This window comes from Balaenoptera borealis (assembly GCF_965194805.1).
Source record: "Balaenoptera borealis genome assembly, chromosome: 17".
Taxonomy (NCBI): Eukaryota; Metazoa; Chordata; class Mammalia; order Artiodactyla; family Balaenopteridae; genus Balaenoptera; species Balaenoptera borealis.
In genome coordinates, this window is record NC_138876.1 from 54,066,758 (window position 1) to 54,088,172 (window position 21,415).

Consider the following 21,415-nt stretch of genomic DNA (forward strand, 5'->3'; position numbering starts at 1 on the left):
TTAACAATATCTAAAGGACATGTTTCATAAAAGAGTAAAATTACACAGAGGGATGATCTGAGATGCAAGAAGGAAAAGATGAGTAAAGAAATTAGTAAGCATACAAATAAATCTAAATAAACATTGTCTGAATAAAATAACAATAACAACATCTTATTATGGTATTTAAATAAAACCAGTATAAACCATTCAAATATGGAATAAGGAAGAGAAGCATACAATGGAGAAGCAGGGCAGGAAGAGAGAGGACAGGAGTTGATGATGTAAATTCTTGCATTGTCCAGCAGAGGGATTATGATCTGGTTTAACTTTAGCCTATATATTAATAGTATGCCAGCAGAATTTCAAGGGTAATCATAAAAGAATAGAAATAAGTGAGCGTAATTTCCAAACTGGTAGAGAAGAGAATACAATTTAAAGAAAATCAATTCCCAAAAAAAGGCTAGAAAAGGAAAGAAAAAAAAAAAAAAAAGGCATAAACAACCAGGACTGCCAGAAAGCACAAAGAGAGTTCAAATACAGAAATAATCACAATAAATGTATATGGACAAATTCAAAAGTAAGATAAGAGACACCGATAAAATAAAGATGCTGATAGGATGAAAGCAAAAATATGGAAAAGGACATATTAGGCAAATATACACAAAAAGAAAGCTGGGATTAGTTATAATAGCAGAAAAAGAGCATTATTAGGGAGAACAAAGAAAATGATACAAGATCCAATCTAGTAAGTAGAAATAAAACTCTAAATTTGCATGCTTAAAAAAAAAAAAAAAAAAAAAAAAGGCCTCGTTTTGGTTCTTTCCCCCAGCCCAGCAAAGTGACCTGAGCCAAGAAGAATGGGAACACTATCTCCCTCACAGGCTTACAGGCCGAGGATGGTAACACTGGTGGAAGCAGCATCTCTATCCCCAAACCAGTCAGCTGGACTGATAAAACAGATGATCTGGAGGATGTTTCAGGCACGTGGCACAGTTATGATGACAACAGGTATAAGGCACCTGCAACTCACCATTACATCCTGCCCACTGCTCCACAGGCTGCTTGGGAACCAGAGCCATTGCCCCATCTGCCACCCTACACTGCTTTTCTGGGGAACCCAACTTGTGATAGACAGAAGTCTCCATTAAGGAATTCTTTAGAGGATTAAATATCAGTGCAGTGTATTTACCGTGCGAACCCAGTAATCCAGAGAGGCTGGAAGGTTTTAATAATGCTGAGTTTGAGAACTTGGAGTCCCTGCTCAGTATCCTCAACCTCAAAAAAAAAATCTCTAGGTAACAGAATTCCAGGGGACACTGCTAATCAAGCACAGGAAAAAGACACGGATGATCATTCTTTTGGCCGAAAAAGAAATCAGGTTTCTCACAAAACCGATACAGACTGGAGGAACTGTCCTACCATAGACAGCTTGGATTTGACTATCCACCTAGGAGAGGTGAAGACAGCTTTGAAGGCAAACATTGTAGTCACTACGGAGGCCAGGACTGCTATCATGACTAAGGCAGCAGAGACCATGGTAGAGGCTATGACTTCAGGATAAACAGTGGCAGAGATGCATGTCGTAGTGGGTACTATAGGGATGACGACTACAGAGGAAGCAGGACCACTGTGAAGATGGATAGACAGGAGGACATTCAGTCGTGGAGCACCAAAGACAACTGCTCTCTAGACGATTACAGGTGTGATGATAGAGGACCCCCCCAGAGACCCAAACTGAATCTAAAGCCTCAGAGTACTCCTAAGGAAGATGACTCCTCTGCTGGTAGTTCCCAGTTTAGTCAAGCAGCTTCTATCTTTGGAGCAGCAAAGCCTGCTGACCCACCTGTGAGACAGCAAGTAGAAGACCAGCTACAGAAGGAATGGGAGAAATCACAGCATCAGTTCGATGAACCACAACTAGAATGACAGCCTCAGGAGAGACACCCAAACTGGCAGCGTGAAGAATATTTAGAACAGTGATGGTCAAGGACAGGAAGTGCGTCATCTCAGATTAGGACCTTGCCACATCTGCCAGAAGTCAGACCGGGATACATGAAGGAGAGAGAGTGAGATGTCTCTGGAAAATGAAATACTCAGTAAGGCAAAAGACTGTCACTCTCCAACTTCTAAGCTTCCCAAACCTGATTAGCTACTAAAGGTAATGCTGGCCGCTCCATCAACAGAGAATGCTTGGGTGAAGTGAAGTGCTAATCTTTCTGCTTGATCTCAGAGCTCAAACATAGAGCAGCAATCCCTTACAAGTGATGGAGGAAAAGTCACTCCAGCTCAACCATCTCAGGAAGAATCAATCTGGAAAGATGAAAATAAAACAGATTTGGTGAGTGTCCCAAAAGGTGAAAGTGGGAACTCAAGCATGGACCAAGAGATGAAGGAACAAAGACTAATGGAAGAAGTCTGAAAGGAAACATAACAAAAAGGATCAAGAACTCCAATCTGCAGCTGAGCCAAAGAACCCTGAAGAATCCAGCCTCTTGAGTTCAATACTGTGAGTATGCTGCTCTCCCAGTTGACAGTGAAAATTAAAATAGAATTCTACACACTGTGCTTTCTCCTAGTCTCTCTTTACCCTGGAACATTTCTAAGCAAATCAAATCTCTATCCAGACAAGGCAAAATAAAATTCACCATCTCCTGGGGGGAGAAAAGCCTCCAAAGACTGTTAGAACCACAGAAAGAAACTGACAAATTGGCCATTGCCTTGGGCGATTTCAACACACACTAATTTTCCATGGATCAAGTGGACCAAAACAGATGAAACTATTTGCAAAGCAGAAACAGAGACACAGAAGAAGAGAATAAATGTGTGGACACCAGGGGGGGAAATGCGGGGTGGGATGAATTGGGAGATTGGGATTGACATATGTAAGCTGCTGGGTATGAAACAGATTATCTAGTGAGGAACTGCTGTATAGTGTGGGGAACTCCACTCGGTGCTCTGTGGTGACCTGAATGGGAAGGAAATCCAAAAGGGAGAGGATATGTGTATACATATGGCTGGTTCACTTTGCTGTGCAGCAGGAGCTAGCACAACACTGTAAAGCAACTATACCCCAATTTAAAAAAAAAAAAAAAAAAAGAATAAATAAATAAATAAATAAAAACAAAATTATTAACAAGCAGGATTTAATTAACAGAACCTTATACCCAATTACTAGAAAATAAACATTCTTCTCAAGTATACATGAGACATATAGAAAAATAATACACACACTGGGAGATAATGAAAATGTCACTAAATTTCAAAGAATATGTATCATACTGTTCCCAGGCTCTGATCAAAATGCAATTAAGTTAAAAATCAATAATGAAAGATAAATTTTTAAAATACAAATAGAAAATAGTAACACTTCTAAATATTTCATGAGTCATCAGAAACCACATTGGAAATTTTTCTAAAAATACTAAAAACTAAATGATAAAAATACCACATACAAACATTTTCGGAATACAGCAAAAGTTATACTTAGAGGCAAATCTATAGCCTTAATGACTTATACTAGGAAAAGAAGAAAGGCTGAAAATGAATGAGTTCACAGGCCAATCTGTTAAGTTAGAAAGATAATCACGAGTAAATCCAAAGAATGTAGGAGATAATAAAGAACAGAAACTAATGAAGTAGAAAAAAGGTAACAGAAAGGATCAACAAAATCATAGTTCTTAAAAAACGCTAAAACAAATGAATGCCTGGCAAGACTGAAGAAGGTTAAACAAAATGAACATAAAGAGTTCCCCAAAAGACCAAGTATCTAAGGACATACTCAGGTAACAGATGTAGCAATACAGATCTGTGGGAAAGGAGGGACAATTAAATGGTCCTGATAATATCGATATGGAAAGAATTAAACTGGATCTCCACCTCACATCATATACAAAATCAATTCAAGATGGACTAGTGATATTATATGAAAGGCAAACTTTAAAACTTTAAGAAATTACAGCAGAAAACTGTTGTTCTGTGTCCTCCCAGAAGGAAAGATTTCTTAAACAAGCATACTAACCAAAGAAGAAAAGAATGAATATTTTAACTATGTGGAAACTGAGAACTTCTGTTTACCATAAAACATCATAAAAAAAAAAAAACTAAAAGACAAGCCACAAACTGGGAGATATTTACAAAACTTAAAACTGATTAAAGATTATTATTTAAACTATTTAAGAACCTCAAAAAAACCCCAAAAAAACAAAAACACAGGAAGCAAATGGGCAAAAAACCTGAACAGAAATTTTATACACAAGGAAACTGGTTTGGCCAATAAGTATTTTAAAAGATATAGAATCTCATTATTCATCAGAGAAATACTAGTTAAGACCACATGAGATGTTATTTTCAAACTCACTAGAATGGTAGTAACTAGGAGTTTTGACAGTACCAAATAACGGCAAAAAGAAAAAAAACTGGAGCAGTGGTGGCTCTTACACACTGCTACTAGGTGTTTAAATTGGTAAAGTCCTGCTGGTAGGTGTTAAATTTGGTAAAATTGTTGGAAAACAATTTGGCATTATTATGTAAAGTTCAACATTTGCATGTCCTTCAATGAGCAATTCTAGATACATACTATAAAAATTTTTGTACTTGCGTGCCAAGTATAAGCATTCTTCATAATAACAACAACAATAAAAATGCTCACATGTCCACTGGTAGAACTATGGTTAAAAGAATTAGGCTAACACACAACGGAACAGTAGTGAGAATGAATGAACTATAGCTGTAAGGAACAACATGAATGGATCTTAGAAACACAATAGTAAATGAAAAAAGACAAACAGGAGTTCTAAGTATTAACATCTGCCTCTCACTTAGTCCCAACTCCAAGATTTAACATTCTACATTGAGCATCAAGAAATGCTTCCAACTCCTAATGACAAAGAAAGAAATGAATTCTTCTGGCGGTTATCATGGCCTCATCTTTTGCTATGCATTTCTTCTGAAAATGCCACGATTCCATGATTGAAAAAAAATCCAGAAACATGGGGGCATTGTGGATCCTGAGTCTCAAAAGCTTATACTATCAATAAACAATTGAATGAAGCCCACTGAAGAACTGCTGAGGTCCAAAGGGCAACCAAATGACAAGCTGTGACTCCTCCAAGGAGTACACTGTCAATCTAACTGAAACACTTCTGCCAAACTCAAGAAATTAGTGTGTGGAAATACACCTGCTACACTCTGAATAAGGAGCTTTCTTTCATATATGGTACAACAATATCCACACAGTACAAAAATAAGTCTCCATGATTATTTTCTTGTTATGAATTTGAATATGCATTCTGAGATTTTTCTATTATTCTTTTATGATGGTTGAATGTTTTCCTTGAAATGTATAAAGATTTATAAATTAGACATTTCTCTATAATAAAATACCATTTGTGCAAGCTTTAAAAAGACTCTAAACATGACATTAAACTCAAAACAAAGAAATATATTTGTGGTAATACTATTTTTAAAAAAGAGATTAAAAAAAACAAATTCAAAATAGCAGTTACTTCAGGGGTTGGGGAAAGACAGGAATTACAGAGGTGCTCACAGGTAGCTCTTTAACTGTTGTTAGTACTGACCTAGTTCTAAATCGAGTGGTTGGTTCCCAAATGTTTGTTTCTATTATTAAATTCCATATGTTACATATAATATGGAATTGGCATGTTCAAATTACAGAATTTTAAAAAATGTAAAGAATGCATGGAAGGGGGCTTCCCTGGTGGCGCAGTGGTTGGGAATCCGCCTGCCAAGGCAGGGGACACGGGTTCGAGCCCTGGTCTGGGAAGATCCCACATGCCGCGGAGCAACTGGGCCCGTGAGCCACGACTACTGAGCCTGCGCGTCTGGAGCCTGTGCTCAGCAACAAGTGAGGCCGCGATAGTGAGAGGCCCGCGCATCGCGATGAAGAGTGGCCCCCGCTTGCCGCAACGAGAGAAAGCCCTCGCACAGAAACGAAGACCCAACGCAGCCAAAAAATAAATAATAAATAAATAATAAATAAATTAAAAAAAAAAAAAAGAATGCATGGAAGGCAAGGAAGTAGACACAGGAAAGTGTAGAGCACTAATTCATCAAATGTGGTGGTAAGGGAGTATGTATGCAGCCGGAGATGAAAACGAAGGAAAAGCCAGAGCTTTCATACAGATGATGTGTAATTAGTCTTCCAAGAAAAAGGCACTTCTTCCTCTTAAATGACGGACCTAAGGATAAGTGAAGATAAGAATTCATTTGGAGATAGATTAAAAGAAAATTGAGGGACTTTATTAGTGAATTAGACAGAAAGGTAATTGCTGAGGTTGAGAATAAGTTACATAAAAAGAATTGTAAAGTTTAAAATGCTGTGCAGACTGGGAAAATGCCAACTAGGCAAAAGATTGTTCACTCTAACAGCTTAAAACTTTTTCTGTACCCAGATTCTCACCTCCAAGCTACTTCTCCCTTTGTCCTATATAAACCAATCCTCAGACTCAAGAGTGCATGCCTCCAGTCACCAATAACTGCAAATTTAAACTGCAAATGATAAAGATCGTTCAAAAATGGTGCCATTTTGCCTTAAAAGGGAAGATACACAGCAAACAAAATCATCTACTTCAACATGCAATTAGTTCTCACACTTCATTTAATAACAAAGATGTTATGGCACTTAAAATACACGTAATGTACTGTTACATACATTCTTTTTTTAATGTGATAATTTTTTATTGAAGTATAGTTGATACACAATATTATATGTTACAGGTGTACAGTATAGTGACTCATAATTTTTAAAGACTATACTCGATTTATAGTTATTATAAAATATTGGCTGTATTCCCAGTTTGTACAAATATATCCTTGTAGCTTATTTTATACATAATAGTTTATACCTCTTAATCCCCTGCCCCTACAATGCCCCTCCCCCTTCCCTCTCAACAACTATAACCACTAGTTTGTTCTCTATATCTATGAGTCTGGTCTTTTTTTGTTATATTCACTAGTTTGTTGTATTTTTTAATTCCACATATAAGTGATATCATACAGTACATCTTTCTCTGTCTGACTTATTTCACTTAGCATATTACCTACTCCAAGTCCATCCGTTGCTACAAATGGCAAAATTTCGTTCTTTTTTATGGCTGCATAATATTCCATTGTATTTATATGCCATATCTTCTTAATCCACTTATCTGCTGATGGACACTTAGTTTGCTTCCGTATCTATATATTCTTTTATCTGAGCATTATAATAACACTATATGAGTAGGGAGGTACTATTTCCATCTTATAGATGAGGAAACTGTGGCTCAGAAGTGTTAAAAGTCTATAACCATATTTCTATGACAATTTCTCAGTCTACATAGGTATAATTAACTGTCAGCATGTATGGAGTTTAACTCCTAAATACAGTCTTAGTTAAATAAAGTTGTTAATCACTTACTTTGTACCAGGAACTGTTCTAGATACTGGAGATAGAAAGATGAGTAAGACACGATTCCTTCTTTCAAGGAGCTCATAGTCTAGTGAGGAGACAACCTATAAACAAATAAACAGCTTTCAGTGTGACAGTTACTAAAATAGATGTAAAATGTCAACTAGTACATCTGAGGCACACAAGAGAAATGGATAGTCCAACCTACAGGAATCAGGAAAAGGTTCACAGAGAAGGTAACCTTTGAATGAACTGTGTCTTAAAGTATAATTCTTCAAGAAAGAATTAGGGAAAGTATGGAGCACTGGAGAACCGTTGGTAAGGTTGGTGCAAAGGCAAACGGTAATCAGCAGGCAAACGGTAATCTAAACTGTATAGGATCCTATGGGATAGTTCATATGGTATCCAAAATATGGCAAGCACAGTAGTTTAAAGATTATCCTGAAGGTAACCGATAGACACTGATAGGTTTCCACAGCAAGAACTGCATTTTAGAAGAATAACTTTGGTAGCAAGGGGTCTAGATTTAAAATAATGAGTTTATCTGAACCAGAGCACTGGTAGTGTGAAGGAAAAAGCTCAGCATATGTGTAAGATCTCTGACAGATGATTATGGGATAGCTGAGGCTTAGAAAGAAGAAGGATTCTGAACAACCAAAATTACCCACTTCACTATCTGGGTGGGTGATGGAGCCATAACCAGGATAGGGAACAGAAGTGGAGGAAATTGTAGGAGACAATATGGCTCAAAGTTTTCAAGAGCCAATTCCGCAGTTAGACTACTTGAATTTCATTTCCAATTCTGCCACTTAACAGCTGTGTGACCAAGTGTGGCAAAAGAAAAAACAAAGTCTGAGTTTTAACAAACTTTGAAGTGAATTGGTTATTCATCCAAATGAATTTAGGTCATAACCTATGCCCAGAGGATATGGCCAGTTATATGTAAGCTGATTATGTCCAGCTCAACACTTTAAAAATGCCACAAAGTTGAATATGGGTTCATTATTATTCAACTGCAAAGAACAGAGTAAGAGTCCTGAATGTAGATAATAAAATACATTTCCAGTCCTCCAAGGTTACAGACCTATCAACTCCTCACTTAGAAGGTACATCTTAATTGTCTGCTTACTTCATGATGTGATTCTTAAGTCAGAAGCAAAATTTTTTAAAAAAACAACAAAAGATCTGATCCATTTTGCATACTATGCATAGCATTAAAGATTGGAAAAGACAGAGAAATATCATCATATATCTATCTGCCTGGATCAATTAATAAACATACTGACTGACTGCCTAGTCTGTAAAGTGGGTATGGCAAGGACACAAAAATGGTACAAGACAAAGCCCCCGTTTCCATACTGGTACTCTAGTTTTAAAGATGATATTAATACACAGGTAACATCTCAGTAACAAGACAGGATGGTACATACCAGTTGCTAAAGAAGTTTAGTCCAATGAATGTGGAACTTGAAAGGTTAGAAAGCCTCCATTTAGGCAACAGCACAAAATTTAAAACTCAGTGAGTGTGGCAAAGATAAAGATAGATGAACAAAGCCTCCCTCTCCCTAATATATCCAAGATTCAACAACTCTAAAGCAGAAAATAAGTATTTCATAAAATCGTAAACTAGGGACTTCCCTAGTGGTCCAGTGGTTAAGAGTCCACCTTCCAATGCAGGGGACGTGGGTTTGATCCCTGGTCGGGGAACTAAGATCCCACATGCTACAGGGCAACTAAGCCCGCATGCCACAACTACTGAGCCCGCCCACTCTAGAGCCCGTGTGCCACAACTAGAGAGAAGCCCGCACACCGCAACAAAGAGCCTGCTCGCCATAACATAGATCCCGCGTGCCTCAACTAAGACCCGACGCAGCCAAAAAAAAAAAAAAAAAGTACCAAAAACTTACCCCTTTAAAAAGAATTAAAAAAATAAACTACAAAATAGGGGATTTAATTTTAAACAATACAAGAATATTACTTCTATATAAGACTTTTTTTTTTAAATTAATTAATTAATTTATTTATGGCTGTGTTGGGTCTTCGTCTCCGTGCGAGGGCTTTCTCTAGTCGTGGCAAGCGGGGGCCGCTCTTCATCGCGGTGCACGGGCCTCTCACTATCGCGGCCTCTCTTGTTGTGGAGCACAGGCTCCAGACGCGCAGGCTCAGTAATTGCGGCTCACGGGCCCAGTTGCTCCGCGGCATGTGGGATCCTCCCAGACCAGGGCTCGAACCCGCACCCCCTGAATTGGCAGGCAGATTCCCAACCACTGCGCCACCAGGGAAGCCCCATATTACTTCTATATAGAGATCATTTATAAAAATATATTGTTGATCATTTCAGTGAATTTATAAAACAGGACAGTAAACAACTCATCCAGATTTGCACAGGACCATCTAGGTTTTGAGTTCTGCTTCTTGGGAACCTCTCATTCCTGGGCACGCTGAGATCTTTTACTAAGGGTAACCTTAGTAAACAATGTAATGGCTCTAACTGCATAGACAGCTTTTTGGATGTATCTCAAGGATATTTTTCTAGTGGAATCCTGTTATAATAAAGTATAATTCTGTTAGATTTTACAATTTCTATATGACCTAAATATTCAGAAAGGAAAAATCAATTTTATAGGGATTACTCATCATTAGGCCTCAATTTCACAACCCTGGGGACTACGTGTAGGGAGAAGGGAAGAGGAAGGAATAAAACTTTCTCAATACCCAATGCCTTTAAACCTCAGAATTGTTTACTTTTACCAAACTCTCCAAATAATCACCACTCTGGTATCCTACGGATTTGAAGACACTTCCAACTTCCTGCGTAGCCTCCAAACACTCAGTCCAACTGTTCTTCCTCACCTCATGCAGTCACCCTCACTCCAGTCTCCGCATCTGTGCCAATACTGTATCTTGCGCACTTCCATCCCACTGACTAGCAGGGATGACCCCACGCTGGACTTGAAGGCGCTACTCTGCTCGGCATCTCCGAGCAGTTATCTCCAGCACTGCACTCTCTCTTCAGATTCTGTCTGCCTTCAGTCCCCCGACCTCTCCTCTGTCCTAGTAGCACCTAGTGGCAATACCATCCCTAGTTTATGCCTGCACAGCACTTCACAGTTCCAAATTTTCACATTCCCATCTCAAGGAAGTAGGCTAAGTACAACCATTTCAAATTTTAATAGTGTAACATTAACATTATTTTTAATTCCTACTCTATCTCCCATGGGGCTTTTCTTACCAGGAGCTCTCAACCACTGTGCCTTTTCCTCTACCTTCAAATAAAGTTGGTGCTAAGGTCTCAATACATACTTTTAATTGTTTGGGATAGAAGCTAGGTGATTTCTTAAAAAGTTTACTTGTCCACACTGACCTCTCTGTATAAACTTCACTGATTAATCCTCTTAATACAAAACCTAGGAATTTTACCCTCCTGATAATTTACAAGTGCCACTGGGTGAAAAGGAATAACACTTTTAAACTGTGCCATTCCAGTGACTTGAAGAGCACTTGCAGTACCTACCAGACAAAGGACAGATGAAGACAGGCATCCACAGGTACTTTTTATCCTCCAACTATAGTCTGGGTGTTTATGTTCATGTAAAAATGCCTATCTAATCATAGGATCTAATAACCACAACTTTCTCTCCTCCATCTTTCTGTACTTCCAGTGAATTTCAAAGTTCCTTTTAGTGCACAATATATGCCAGTTTATGGGAAGAACACAGGAAGTATTTTTTATGAGGAAAATGTATTTATCTTCAAAATGCCAAATTTCCTAAGTCAGTATTAATATCCAACTCTTATTATTTATCCCCACCCTGTTTCAGATTTTCAACCAGAGGAGGTAAATAAGTATATGAATTTTCCCCAAGCCTTCTGGTTCTGTTTTCAATCATCTTCCAATTTTTACCTCTACTTTTCCAGCAACACAAATCTAGGCCTCTTTCCTTGACTTTTCTTTTTCAGATATATCTCATATCTCCCCTTTCGTAAGTTCATTCTCTTCCTAGTCTTTACCTATCTCACTTTCTTGTGTCCGATGAGTTTATAAACAACCGTATTTTTTTATTTTTAAGTGTTATTCCTCTCAAACAATTACGTGGAAAGTCTGCTTTACAGTTAACTTGTCTCAAAATTTGCCTCTCATTAATATATGTATCTGCTGCCACCTCAAGCTAATAAGCAAAAAAATCTTACACTGAAATGCACCATACACATCACAATTTTAATTTTTTAAGCACTAAATCTTGACCCATCTATAGATTCCCTTTTAACTGCCAATTTTAACCATTTCCAAACCTTGCTCTCAAAATTATTCTGTGTAATCAATCTGCTCTTAAACCATCAGTTACATAATTAAAACAAGTTCCTTTCCTTTCTCAAATCTGCAAACATTTGTATTGTTACTGCATGCCCCTTGCTGTAACAGTCAAAAGCCTTGCTGAATTTAACCTTATGCCTCCTCAAATTATCATGGCACACACCCTTATACCTGCTGCCCATTAATTCCCTGCAATTTATTTCCTAGTTTATTTCCTGCAATTTATTTATTTACTAAAAATTCACGTCCAATAGCTGGTCAAACTACTTACTCAGTTCTCTTCCTCATTCTTGTTAATTCTAACCAAGGTAATTCTTGATTCTGGGTACTTTAAATTCTATCTACTTCTTTGCCTTAAAACAGCTTTCCATCACAGTAAGGCTCCAGTCACAGCACAAAACACAATCAGAGCAACTTAACTTGCTCTGATTTTCCTATCAAGGTGCTTGCCCCCAATTAATAATAGTTACAGTTACCTACCCAAAGCAAAACGAACAACCTACCCTTTCAAATAAAACGTGTTTCATGTGAACTTCAAGCCAGCAAAATTTACAAGGTCTTCCTGTCCATACAGAACGCAAATTCCTTCCCAGAAAAGCAATAAATAATTAATAATAGACTTTGGACAGAGGACTGGAGGCTAAGCTAGCAGTAACTACAACATACCAAAGTAAAGTCCAGTCCAGAGATCAAATATCAAAGATACTTCTATTCTCAGCTGACAGAAGTAGGGTTTTTGCTCTTTTCCAAGTCAGAGGTTGGCAAATTTAAAAAAATTACATTTACTGCAAAGTTAATATAAAACTGTCAACATCTAGTAATGTTAGAAATTACAAGAAACCCAAGTCAGATCCTGTCAACAAGTAAGCTTTTGCTTATAGAAGATCTGCAGCCTGGCTGACAGGTGGGGTGGGGGTAGTAACAAATAATTGAAAAGAAGAAACTATCATGTGCCAGAGTCCAGTGTGAATCTGGATTTGAACTTCTACTCCCACATTTACTAAGAGGCAGCATAACAGTGGTTGAGAGAGTAAATTCTGCAGCCAGACTGCCTAGGTTCAAATCCCAGTTCCACTACTGGCAAGCTCCTTTACCCCACAGTGCCTCGGGGTTTTTTTGTTTGTTTGTTGCTTTTTTTCTAATTTTATTTATTTTTTGGCTGCGTTGGGTCTTCATTGCCGCACGTGGGCTTTCTCTAGTTGGGCGAGCAGGGGTTACTCTTCGTTGCGGTGTGCGGGTTTCTCATTGCAGTGGCTTCTCTTGTTGTGGAGCACGGGCTCTAGGCGCACGGGCTTCCGTAGTTGCAGCACGCAGGCTCAGTAGCTGTGGCTCGCAGGCTCTAGAGCGCAGGCTCAGTAGTTGTTGCGCACAGGCTTAGTTGCTCCGCGGCGTGTGGGATCTTCCCGGAACAGGGCTCGAACCTGTGTCCCCTGCATTGGCAGGCGGATTCTTAAGCACTGTGCCGCCAGGGAAGTCCCAGTGCCTCAGTTTTTATATCTACAAAATGACAAAGACAATAGTACCTACCTCACAGAGTTATTAAGAGAATTAAATGAGTTAATATTGACAAATCGCTAAGAAAACTCCCTGGCACACAAATGCTTAATAAATAAATTGACACGACCTTGGACAAGTACCTTAACCTCTCTCAGCAGCAGATGTCTTAGAAGAAATTAGTATCACATAAGCAGTTTGTGAATTATAAAGTGCTGTATAAATGCTAAACTATTAAGAATATAACATGAAAAAACAATATTAAATATGAGAATGAAAAATAAAGCATTTATAGAAAAACACAGTCTTACTATATTGCAATTTTATCAGCTAATTTTTCTGAATACGGAGGTTACTTAGAAACCTAACACTTCAGCCTTCTGAGACACTCATGCCAACTACCTTATTTTAAATAATTTCTGATGGAGATTCTTATAAAAATATATTACATAACCCTGTCCTAGTATAAGTCTCTGAAAATGAAGTATACCCTCCTACTTTCCAAAGTGACCGAGTACCTACACAACTTTCACCTCCTAAGATATACTCCCTCCCCACATTTATACCCTCTTCTTTTTAGCCACCAAACAGACTTGGGGTTTGTGTATTATTAAAAAACAACAAGAAGACAAAATGAGCAGTTAAAAAAAAAAGAAAGAAAGAAAGAAAGAAAAGCCAACCTTCTTTTTCACCTCCTACTCACTCCTCCACCCATGCAATTTGGTTGCTGCCTCACCTCTCTGCTGAAATTATCTCCCCTCCTCTTCCATGACCAAACAGTGGCCACCTCATACCCATTCTCTCCTGGACCTCTCCACACCATCAGACAAGGATGCACTCAATAAACAGACTGGGCCTCCATGCACTCCCTGTGAAATCCTGACTCAAGCCTCTAATCTTTCCAGTAAAAGAGAATCAATTCACCATGGGGCAAAAAAGAGCTGGTCAATAAACAAAGTAGATAACAGGCACTTCTTTTAACACTTTTTCTGATTTAAGTCATTCAGCATATGTATCTACTAGGCATGTTCTCAGGTACTGTGTTAAACACTAGGAATACAAAAATGATCTAAGGGCTTCCCTGGTGGCGCAGTGGTTAAGAATCTGCCTGCCAATGCAGGGAACACGGGTTCGAGACCTGGTCTGGGAAGATCCCACAAGCCGCGGAGGAACTAGGCCCGTGAGCCACAATTACTGAGCCTGCGCGTCTGGAGCTTGTGCTCCGCAACAAGAGAGGCCGCGATAGTGAGAGGCCCGCGCACCGCGATGAAGAGTGGCCCCCGCTAGCCGCAACTGGAGAAAGCCCTCACACAGAAACGAAGACCCAAAAAACAGCCATAAAATAAATAAATAGATAAATAAACAAAAATGATCTAAGATATGCTCTTTGCCCTCAGTGAGTCTATAATTTAGCAGTGGAAACAGACAAGGAAATCAGCAGCTTCAAGCTCACTGACAGGGCTATGCAGACAATACTACAGTAGTACAGAAAAGGAGCATCTAAATCAGATTTTGTGGGACAGGTAAAAAGTTGTCAGGAAAGGCTTCTGAGAGATGGTAACAATTGACAGCTGTGGAGGACTCCTGCATAGGTGCTGTAAACATGAGAGGAAAGAAGTGCTATCAAGACCTTCTGTGCTCAGAGAAGTGAGAGACCATCAATATGGGCAGCAAAAACACAAGTAGTTCTGCTCAAGGAAGCATGTGGAGAGAGAGCTGCAAGAGATGAAAGCTTAAAGCAGAAAGAAGCTGCACCATGAGGAGCACCAAGAAAGCCACAGAGAGACAATGCATTTTCAGCAGGGAAGGAACATACTTACATTTGGGAAAAACTCCTGAAAGTGGGCTAGGTTGGAAATGGCCTGAGATAGAGGAAGAAGCAGAGATATTAAGGACCAGAATCTGTAACTGGTGGACTAGTCAGATGCAGGGATAAAAGCAAGGGAGAGTACTTCTCACCATCTCCAACACAACCCTCTTCTCCAAGCTTCGTAACTGCTCACCTAAACTACAGGCACATGGTCTCCCTGCCCCCACCACCTCTCGACTCCTACTCCCACACCATATCCATCCTCTATCAGCGGTCGGAGTGGGCTTTCCAAAACAGTACGTGTCACAAAAACTGTTTCACACTCAATGCTCTCTCATTTTAACTACAATAAATCCAAACTCATACATGGCCCCATGTGACCTGCTGCCCCTAAATTTCTTACCTCTCTCCTCCCCTCTTTTCTCTCTCACTGGCATTCCTGCCATCCCTAACCTGAATACCTTGTGCTGCTGAGGGACCTTTGTTTTCACTGCTCCATCTGACAGTCCCTTGGCTACCTTCTCAGCCTTAGGGTTCCACTCAAGTATGATCCATTCCAAAAGAATCTCTAGTCAGCCTAGGCACAGCCAAAGCCTCACTCCTTCAACTCTACCACCTCACCCTGTTTTATCATTCTCAGTGACTTATGTTCAGTTATCTTATCCTCTTACTTCTGTCTCCAACCCCACGCCGACCTCCAAGGGCAGCGACTCCATCTTATTCATTCCCGGAACCCAGGCTAAAGCCTGGCCGAGGGAAGGCCCCCCAAAAGTATTACTGACTGACTGAAACAGAGCTCAGAAAATAGATACTGGAGGTAAAGGTAAGCAGAGTTCAAAAGTGAACTGCAAGAGTGAACTGAAGCCACCTGCTGCGACAGGTGGTCTTTCATCCAGGAAAGGCCTATTGCATACAATTAGCAGGGAAGAGCAATACTGAAATGCTGAACAGTAGATGAGGACCATGCACAGGGCTGAAGAAAACTTCAAGAAAGAATTTCAAGGAAAAGGAGAGTGGCTAGGCCCACCAAGTACCCCAGTAAGATCAGTAAAAAGAGAAAACTGTTTACTGGACTGTATGGAGGTTACCAGGCCCTTAGCAAGAGCAATTTTAATGGGAGTCGTAGGGGCCCAGAGGCCAGAGGCTTCAGAAGTAAATGAACAGCCAGAAACCTCTGTTCAGATGTATGACTGTAAAAGAGAATGTAGCCTTAAAGGGAGGTGTACATAGGTTTGTTTTTGAAGACAGAAGAGACTTGAACATGCTTTCAGGCAGCAAGCAGCTGCCACAGAAAAGACAATGATTACTAAGACAAGATCTCTGAGAAGTCAGGATTGGTTGAGATTTAATGCAGAGGTACAGACATAGTTCTTACACTGAGACTAGAGAGAGAAAAGAATGAGTGAAAGTGCAGATATCTCTGAAATTGTCTGGAAAGAAAGTTAAGGAGGTTTTACCTGCCAATTCCTTTGGTGAAGGAGGCACTGGGAATACAATGGTCAATAAACATAGACCAAATTCCTTGTTTTAACAGGGATGTGGCAGGTAAGGAATTCAAGGCAGACAGAGCAGAGACTTGGGCCCAGGTCAGTAGCAGCACCAATCCCCACAGATGTGTGATTTTTTTTTTCCAACTCATCTTTATAGTTCACGTTTAGAAGCAAAGATATGTTAGAGCTGTTTAGAACATAGGATCCAGAAGAGAAAAAGGCATACTCTAGCTACTATCAAACTATTTCTGGTTATTCAGATGCATTATGTACACACACACTCTCTGCCACCTTCGTTCATTAAAATTCAGCTAGAGAAAATAAAATAACTGGTATTCTCCAAAAAAGCTCTTTACCCAAAGCTCACTAATGACACATATTTCTAATCCACTACCAGTTTTCCTCAACCTGGCTGCATGTCAGAATTACCTGGGGACTCCACCAGGGGCCCCAGGTGATTCTCACATACACATCTCACATACACATACACACCCATGACTTCCTACATGTTATTCCCACTGCTCATCTACCTAATTTCTAATCATCCCTAAAGATTCAGCTCAACTGGGGGAATCAGGCTCCCTGACTTCAGACTATACTACAAAGCTTCAGTAATCAAGACAGTTTGGTACTGGCACAAAAACAGAAATATAGATCAATGGAACAGGATAGAAAGCCCAGAGATAAACCCACACACATATGGTCACCTTATCTTTGATAAAGGAGGCAAGCATATACAGTGGAGAAAAGACAGCCTCTTCAATAAGTGGTGCTGGGAAAATTGGACAGGTACATGTAAAAGTATGAAATTAGAACACTCCCTGACACCATGCACAAAAATAAACTCCAAATGGATTAAAGACCTAAGTGTAAGGCCAGACACTATCAAACTCTTAGAGGAAAACATAGGCAGAACACTCTATGACATACATCACAGCAAGATTCTTTTTGACCCAGCTCCCAGAGAAATGGAAATAAGAACACAAATAAACAAATGGGACCTAATGAAACTTAAAAGCTTTTGCACAGCAAAGGAAACCATAAACAAGACCAAAAGACAACCCTTAGAATGGGAGAAAATATTTGCAAATGAAGCAACTGACAAAGGATTAATCTCCAAGATTTACAAGCAGCTCATGCAGCTCAATAACAAAAAAACGAACAACCCAATCCAAAAATGGGCAGAAGACCTAAATAGACATTTCTCCAAAGAAGATATACAGATGGCCTACAGACACATGAAAGAATGCTCAACATCATTAATCATTAGAGAAATGCAAATCAAAACTACAATGAGATATCATCTCACACCGGTCAGAATGGCCATCATCAAAAAATCTAGAAACAATAAATGCTGGAGAGGGTGTGGAGGAAAGGGAACCCTCTTGCACTGTTGGTGGGAATGTAAATTGATACAGCCCCTATGGAGAACAGTATGGAGGTTCCTTAAAAAACTACAAATAGAACTACCATACGACCCAGCAATCCCACTACTGGGCATATACCCTGAGAAAACCATAGGTCAAAAAGTGTCATGTACCACAATGTTCATTGCAGCTCTATTTACAATAGCCAGGACCTGGAAGCAACCTAAATGTCCATCGACAGACGAATGGATAAAGAAGATGTGGCACATATATACAATGGAATATTACTCAGCCATAAAAAGAAATGAAATGGAGGTATTTGTAATGAGGTGGATGGAGTTAGAGTCTGTCATACAGAGTGAAGTAAGTCAGAAAGAGAAAAACAAATACAGTATGCTAACACATATATACGGAATCTAAGGAAAAAAAAAAAAAAAAAGGCCATGAAGAACCTAGTGGCAAGACGGGAATAAAGACACAGACCTACTACAGAATGGACTTGAGGATATGGGGAGGGGGTGGGGTGAGATGTGACAGGGTAAGAGAGTGTCATGGACATATATACACTACCAAATGTAAAATAGATAGCTCATGGGAAGCAGCCGCATAGCACAGGGAGATCAGCTCGGTGCTTTGTGACCACCTAGAGGGGTGGGATGGGGAGGGTGGGAGGGAGGGAGATGCAAGAGGGAAGAGAAATGGGAACATATTGTATATGTATAACTGATTCACTTTGTTATAAAGCAGAAGCTAACACACTATTGTAAGGCAATTATACTTCAATAAAGATGTTAAAAAAAAAAAAAAAAAAAGATTCAGCTCAAGCAAACATAGCACTATAACCATGTTATTTCTTTATCTCCCCCATCACACTAGAAATTTCTTTATTACTACTCATCTTTATAATTCCAGCCCCTGGCCCACTGCTCAGCCCTTACTATATACTTAAAAAATGTGTGTTAAATGAAGATTCACAATCAATAAAACATTTAACCTGTAGAAATGGTTAGAGTAGTTACGTTAAAAAAAAAGTGTAGCTATATAGCACAGAACTAAAACTTTAAAATATTACAAAGAAAATCCTATACAGGTGGGATAAACCACCTATACCCTCTCCCATCTTTGCTCTGATAATTCTGAGCGCCAAGTCCATGTCCACCTTACCAATGTGATTTTATCTCCACAGCCCACAATAAAGGCTCAATACAAAAATGTCCAATACAAAAGTAAAGGATAAGTGTTACCTAAAATGTTCATTTGACTTATTAAATACTCAAATGTCCAACAGTATATATACAAGAGAAAAGCTCATTAAACTTGGACACTTTCTGTCCCTAACTAAATATTCAAAATAATTCAGAAGTCATAAGTTAATCCCCAAATTATACATCAATTGGACTCTCAAAGTCTGGGGGAAAGATGGCTACTTAGAACATGGTACAGATTTTCCCAACAGAAATGTTATAAATGGTGGTAAGATACCAAGACCAAGGCACAAAAGCCTACCAAACCCATTAAGGGCCAAACCACTTGTACTGTCCACAGAGGTGTTTCAGACCTTCCACAAATACATATTTGTGTGCATATGCAAAAATGAAAGCAAAATTCCAAAATAAATTGTTGACACTGAGAAAAAGTACAAAAAGCACTTTGCATGATGCCTAATACATGGTAAATATGAGTATCTGCCATAAGTTATAGCTATTTTTTTCCCAGAGTCCCTGATTTCAAACTTTTGTGTTCATCAAAATAGCTTTATTTTTCTCACTGCATTCTAGACTATAAATTCCAAGCATGCAGGACAAATCCTGGCCATTGGCCATTGTATCGACCATGTCTCCCTCAAAGCCTGGCACACAGGAGTGTTTAATACTATTTAGATGATTATATTTGGATACGTGTTGTCAACGATTTGAATCTTAAAAACAACTAAGTAAACACAGGCTTAAAACCAAATAGCCTCATTTAGATTTTAGGTGCTCTTTTAAATGAACTACGGTACTTCTCAAATTGATTTTTTTTTTTCTTTTAAAACTACCATCAAGGGCTTCCCTGGTGGCACAGTGGTTGGGAATCTGCCTGCCAATGCAGGGGACACGGGTTTGAGCCCTGGTCTGGGAAGATCCCATATGCCGCGGAGCAACTAAGCCCGTGTGCCACAACTACTGAGCCTGCGCGTCTGGAGCCTGTGCTCCGCAACAAGAGAGGCCGCGATAGTGAGAGGCCCGCGCATCGCGATGAAGAGTGGCCCCCGCTTGCCGCAACGAGAGAAAGCCCTCGCACAGAAACGAAGACCCAACACAGCCAAAAATAAATAATAAAATAAAAAAATAAAATAAATAAAAGTGAAATGCTTTAAAAAAAAAATCTTTAAAAAAAAAAAAAACTACATCAAGATGAAGGAAAAAAATGTAAAAATTCATGTAGAAAATATTCCTCCAAGAGTCACTGGCTTGGAAAACACTATTCTAGATAACAGTCTGACTAAATGGCTGAATTGAGAGAGGGCATCTAAACTTCTCTGGGCCTTGGTAATCCTATTGATTAAGAAATGGAGGACAGAACATATTGAGATTTTCTAGCTTAGAACTGCTTGACTATAAACACTGCATATTTCATGAAAACGTGAGAGTAACAACCATCCACAATCTTTGCATCAACCTAACTCACAACTGTTTCCAGTTTTGTACCATTATTTTCCTCCAATACAGATTTTTTTTTACAAAGTTGAAATCCTAGTGTACAAATCATTTTATTTTCTAACTCCCACCTCCCATTTACAGTGAGAACTGCTGAATACAAATCTAATTGAGCCCTTGGCCAACCTCAGAGAACAATTTAATTTACACTTGTAGTTTTTACAACATACCTTTGGCAACAATTTTCTAGAAGGCCACAAGATGGTGATGTTGCTCCATAAAATGCGCCTTTTAAAAATATAATGGAATAACTTATACCAACTTTCCAAAAAATGAAATTAATAGTTTTCCTCCACTTCAAGTAAAGGATATAAAAAAAATGCTTGTACTCTATTTACTAGAAAACATTAATGAAGAAGAAAATATATTCATCAAATTTAGCAGCAACTATTCTAATTTTCAAGCTAAACAGTTATGGTCCTTAAAAACAAAACAAAAACACAGGACTCTGGCACTATCACCGTGTCTTTTATCACAGGAATCTTTCCTTCCCTCTCTGCTCCATCCCCTTCCTTCCTCAGGTCATAAAAAAAAAAAAATTACATTTTTACTTATTCATTGACTAACTTTTTCATAATTATTCTTAATTTAGAGAGATAATTCCTATTTCTCTGTTTTAAAAGAATTGATACTAAAATGTATTTCCATCAACAAAAGTAAACTATACCAAAATGAGAATGAAATCGTTTCTCTTCTAATTTGCTATAGTTTCTCAATTTCTTATAATATACAATATTATGTTTATAATGGCAAATTACCAAAGCTTTTCAAGCAGAAAATGTTTGCAGTTGGTCATTTTCCCCATACCTTAGCAAGTATCAGTAGAAGGCAGGTTTCCCATTCCTGTGGTGCT

General features: G+C 38.9%; 1 protein-coding gene across 6 annotated transcripts in view; it reads right to left on the reverse strand.

The window, feature by feature from the left end:
• WWP1 (WW domain containing E3 ubiquitin protein ligase 1) overlaps window positions 1-21,415 on the reverse strand; it is a 108,436-nt gene that overhangs the window by 74,905 nt on the left and 12,116 nt on the right. For 4 of the 6 annotated variants that reach the window (XM_082363414.1, XM_082363413.1, XM_082363412.1 and 1 more), the window contains exon 2: window positions 7,397-7,491. The exons of 1 other annotated variant lie outside the window; for it this stretch is intronic. The gene's annotated coding sequence lies outside the window, so the exon portion shown is untranslated. Of the gene's footprint in view, window positions 1-6,400; window positions 6,490-7,396; window positions 7,492-21,415 lie in introns of those variants that run through there. One more of the 6 variants, XM_082363410.1, reaches the window with a different exon arrangement.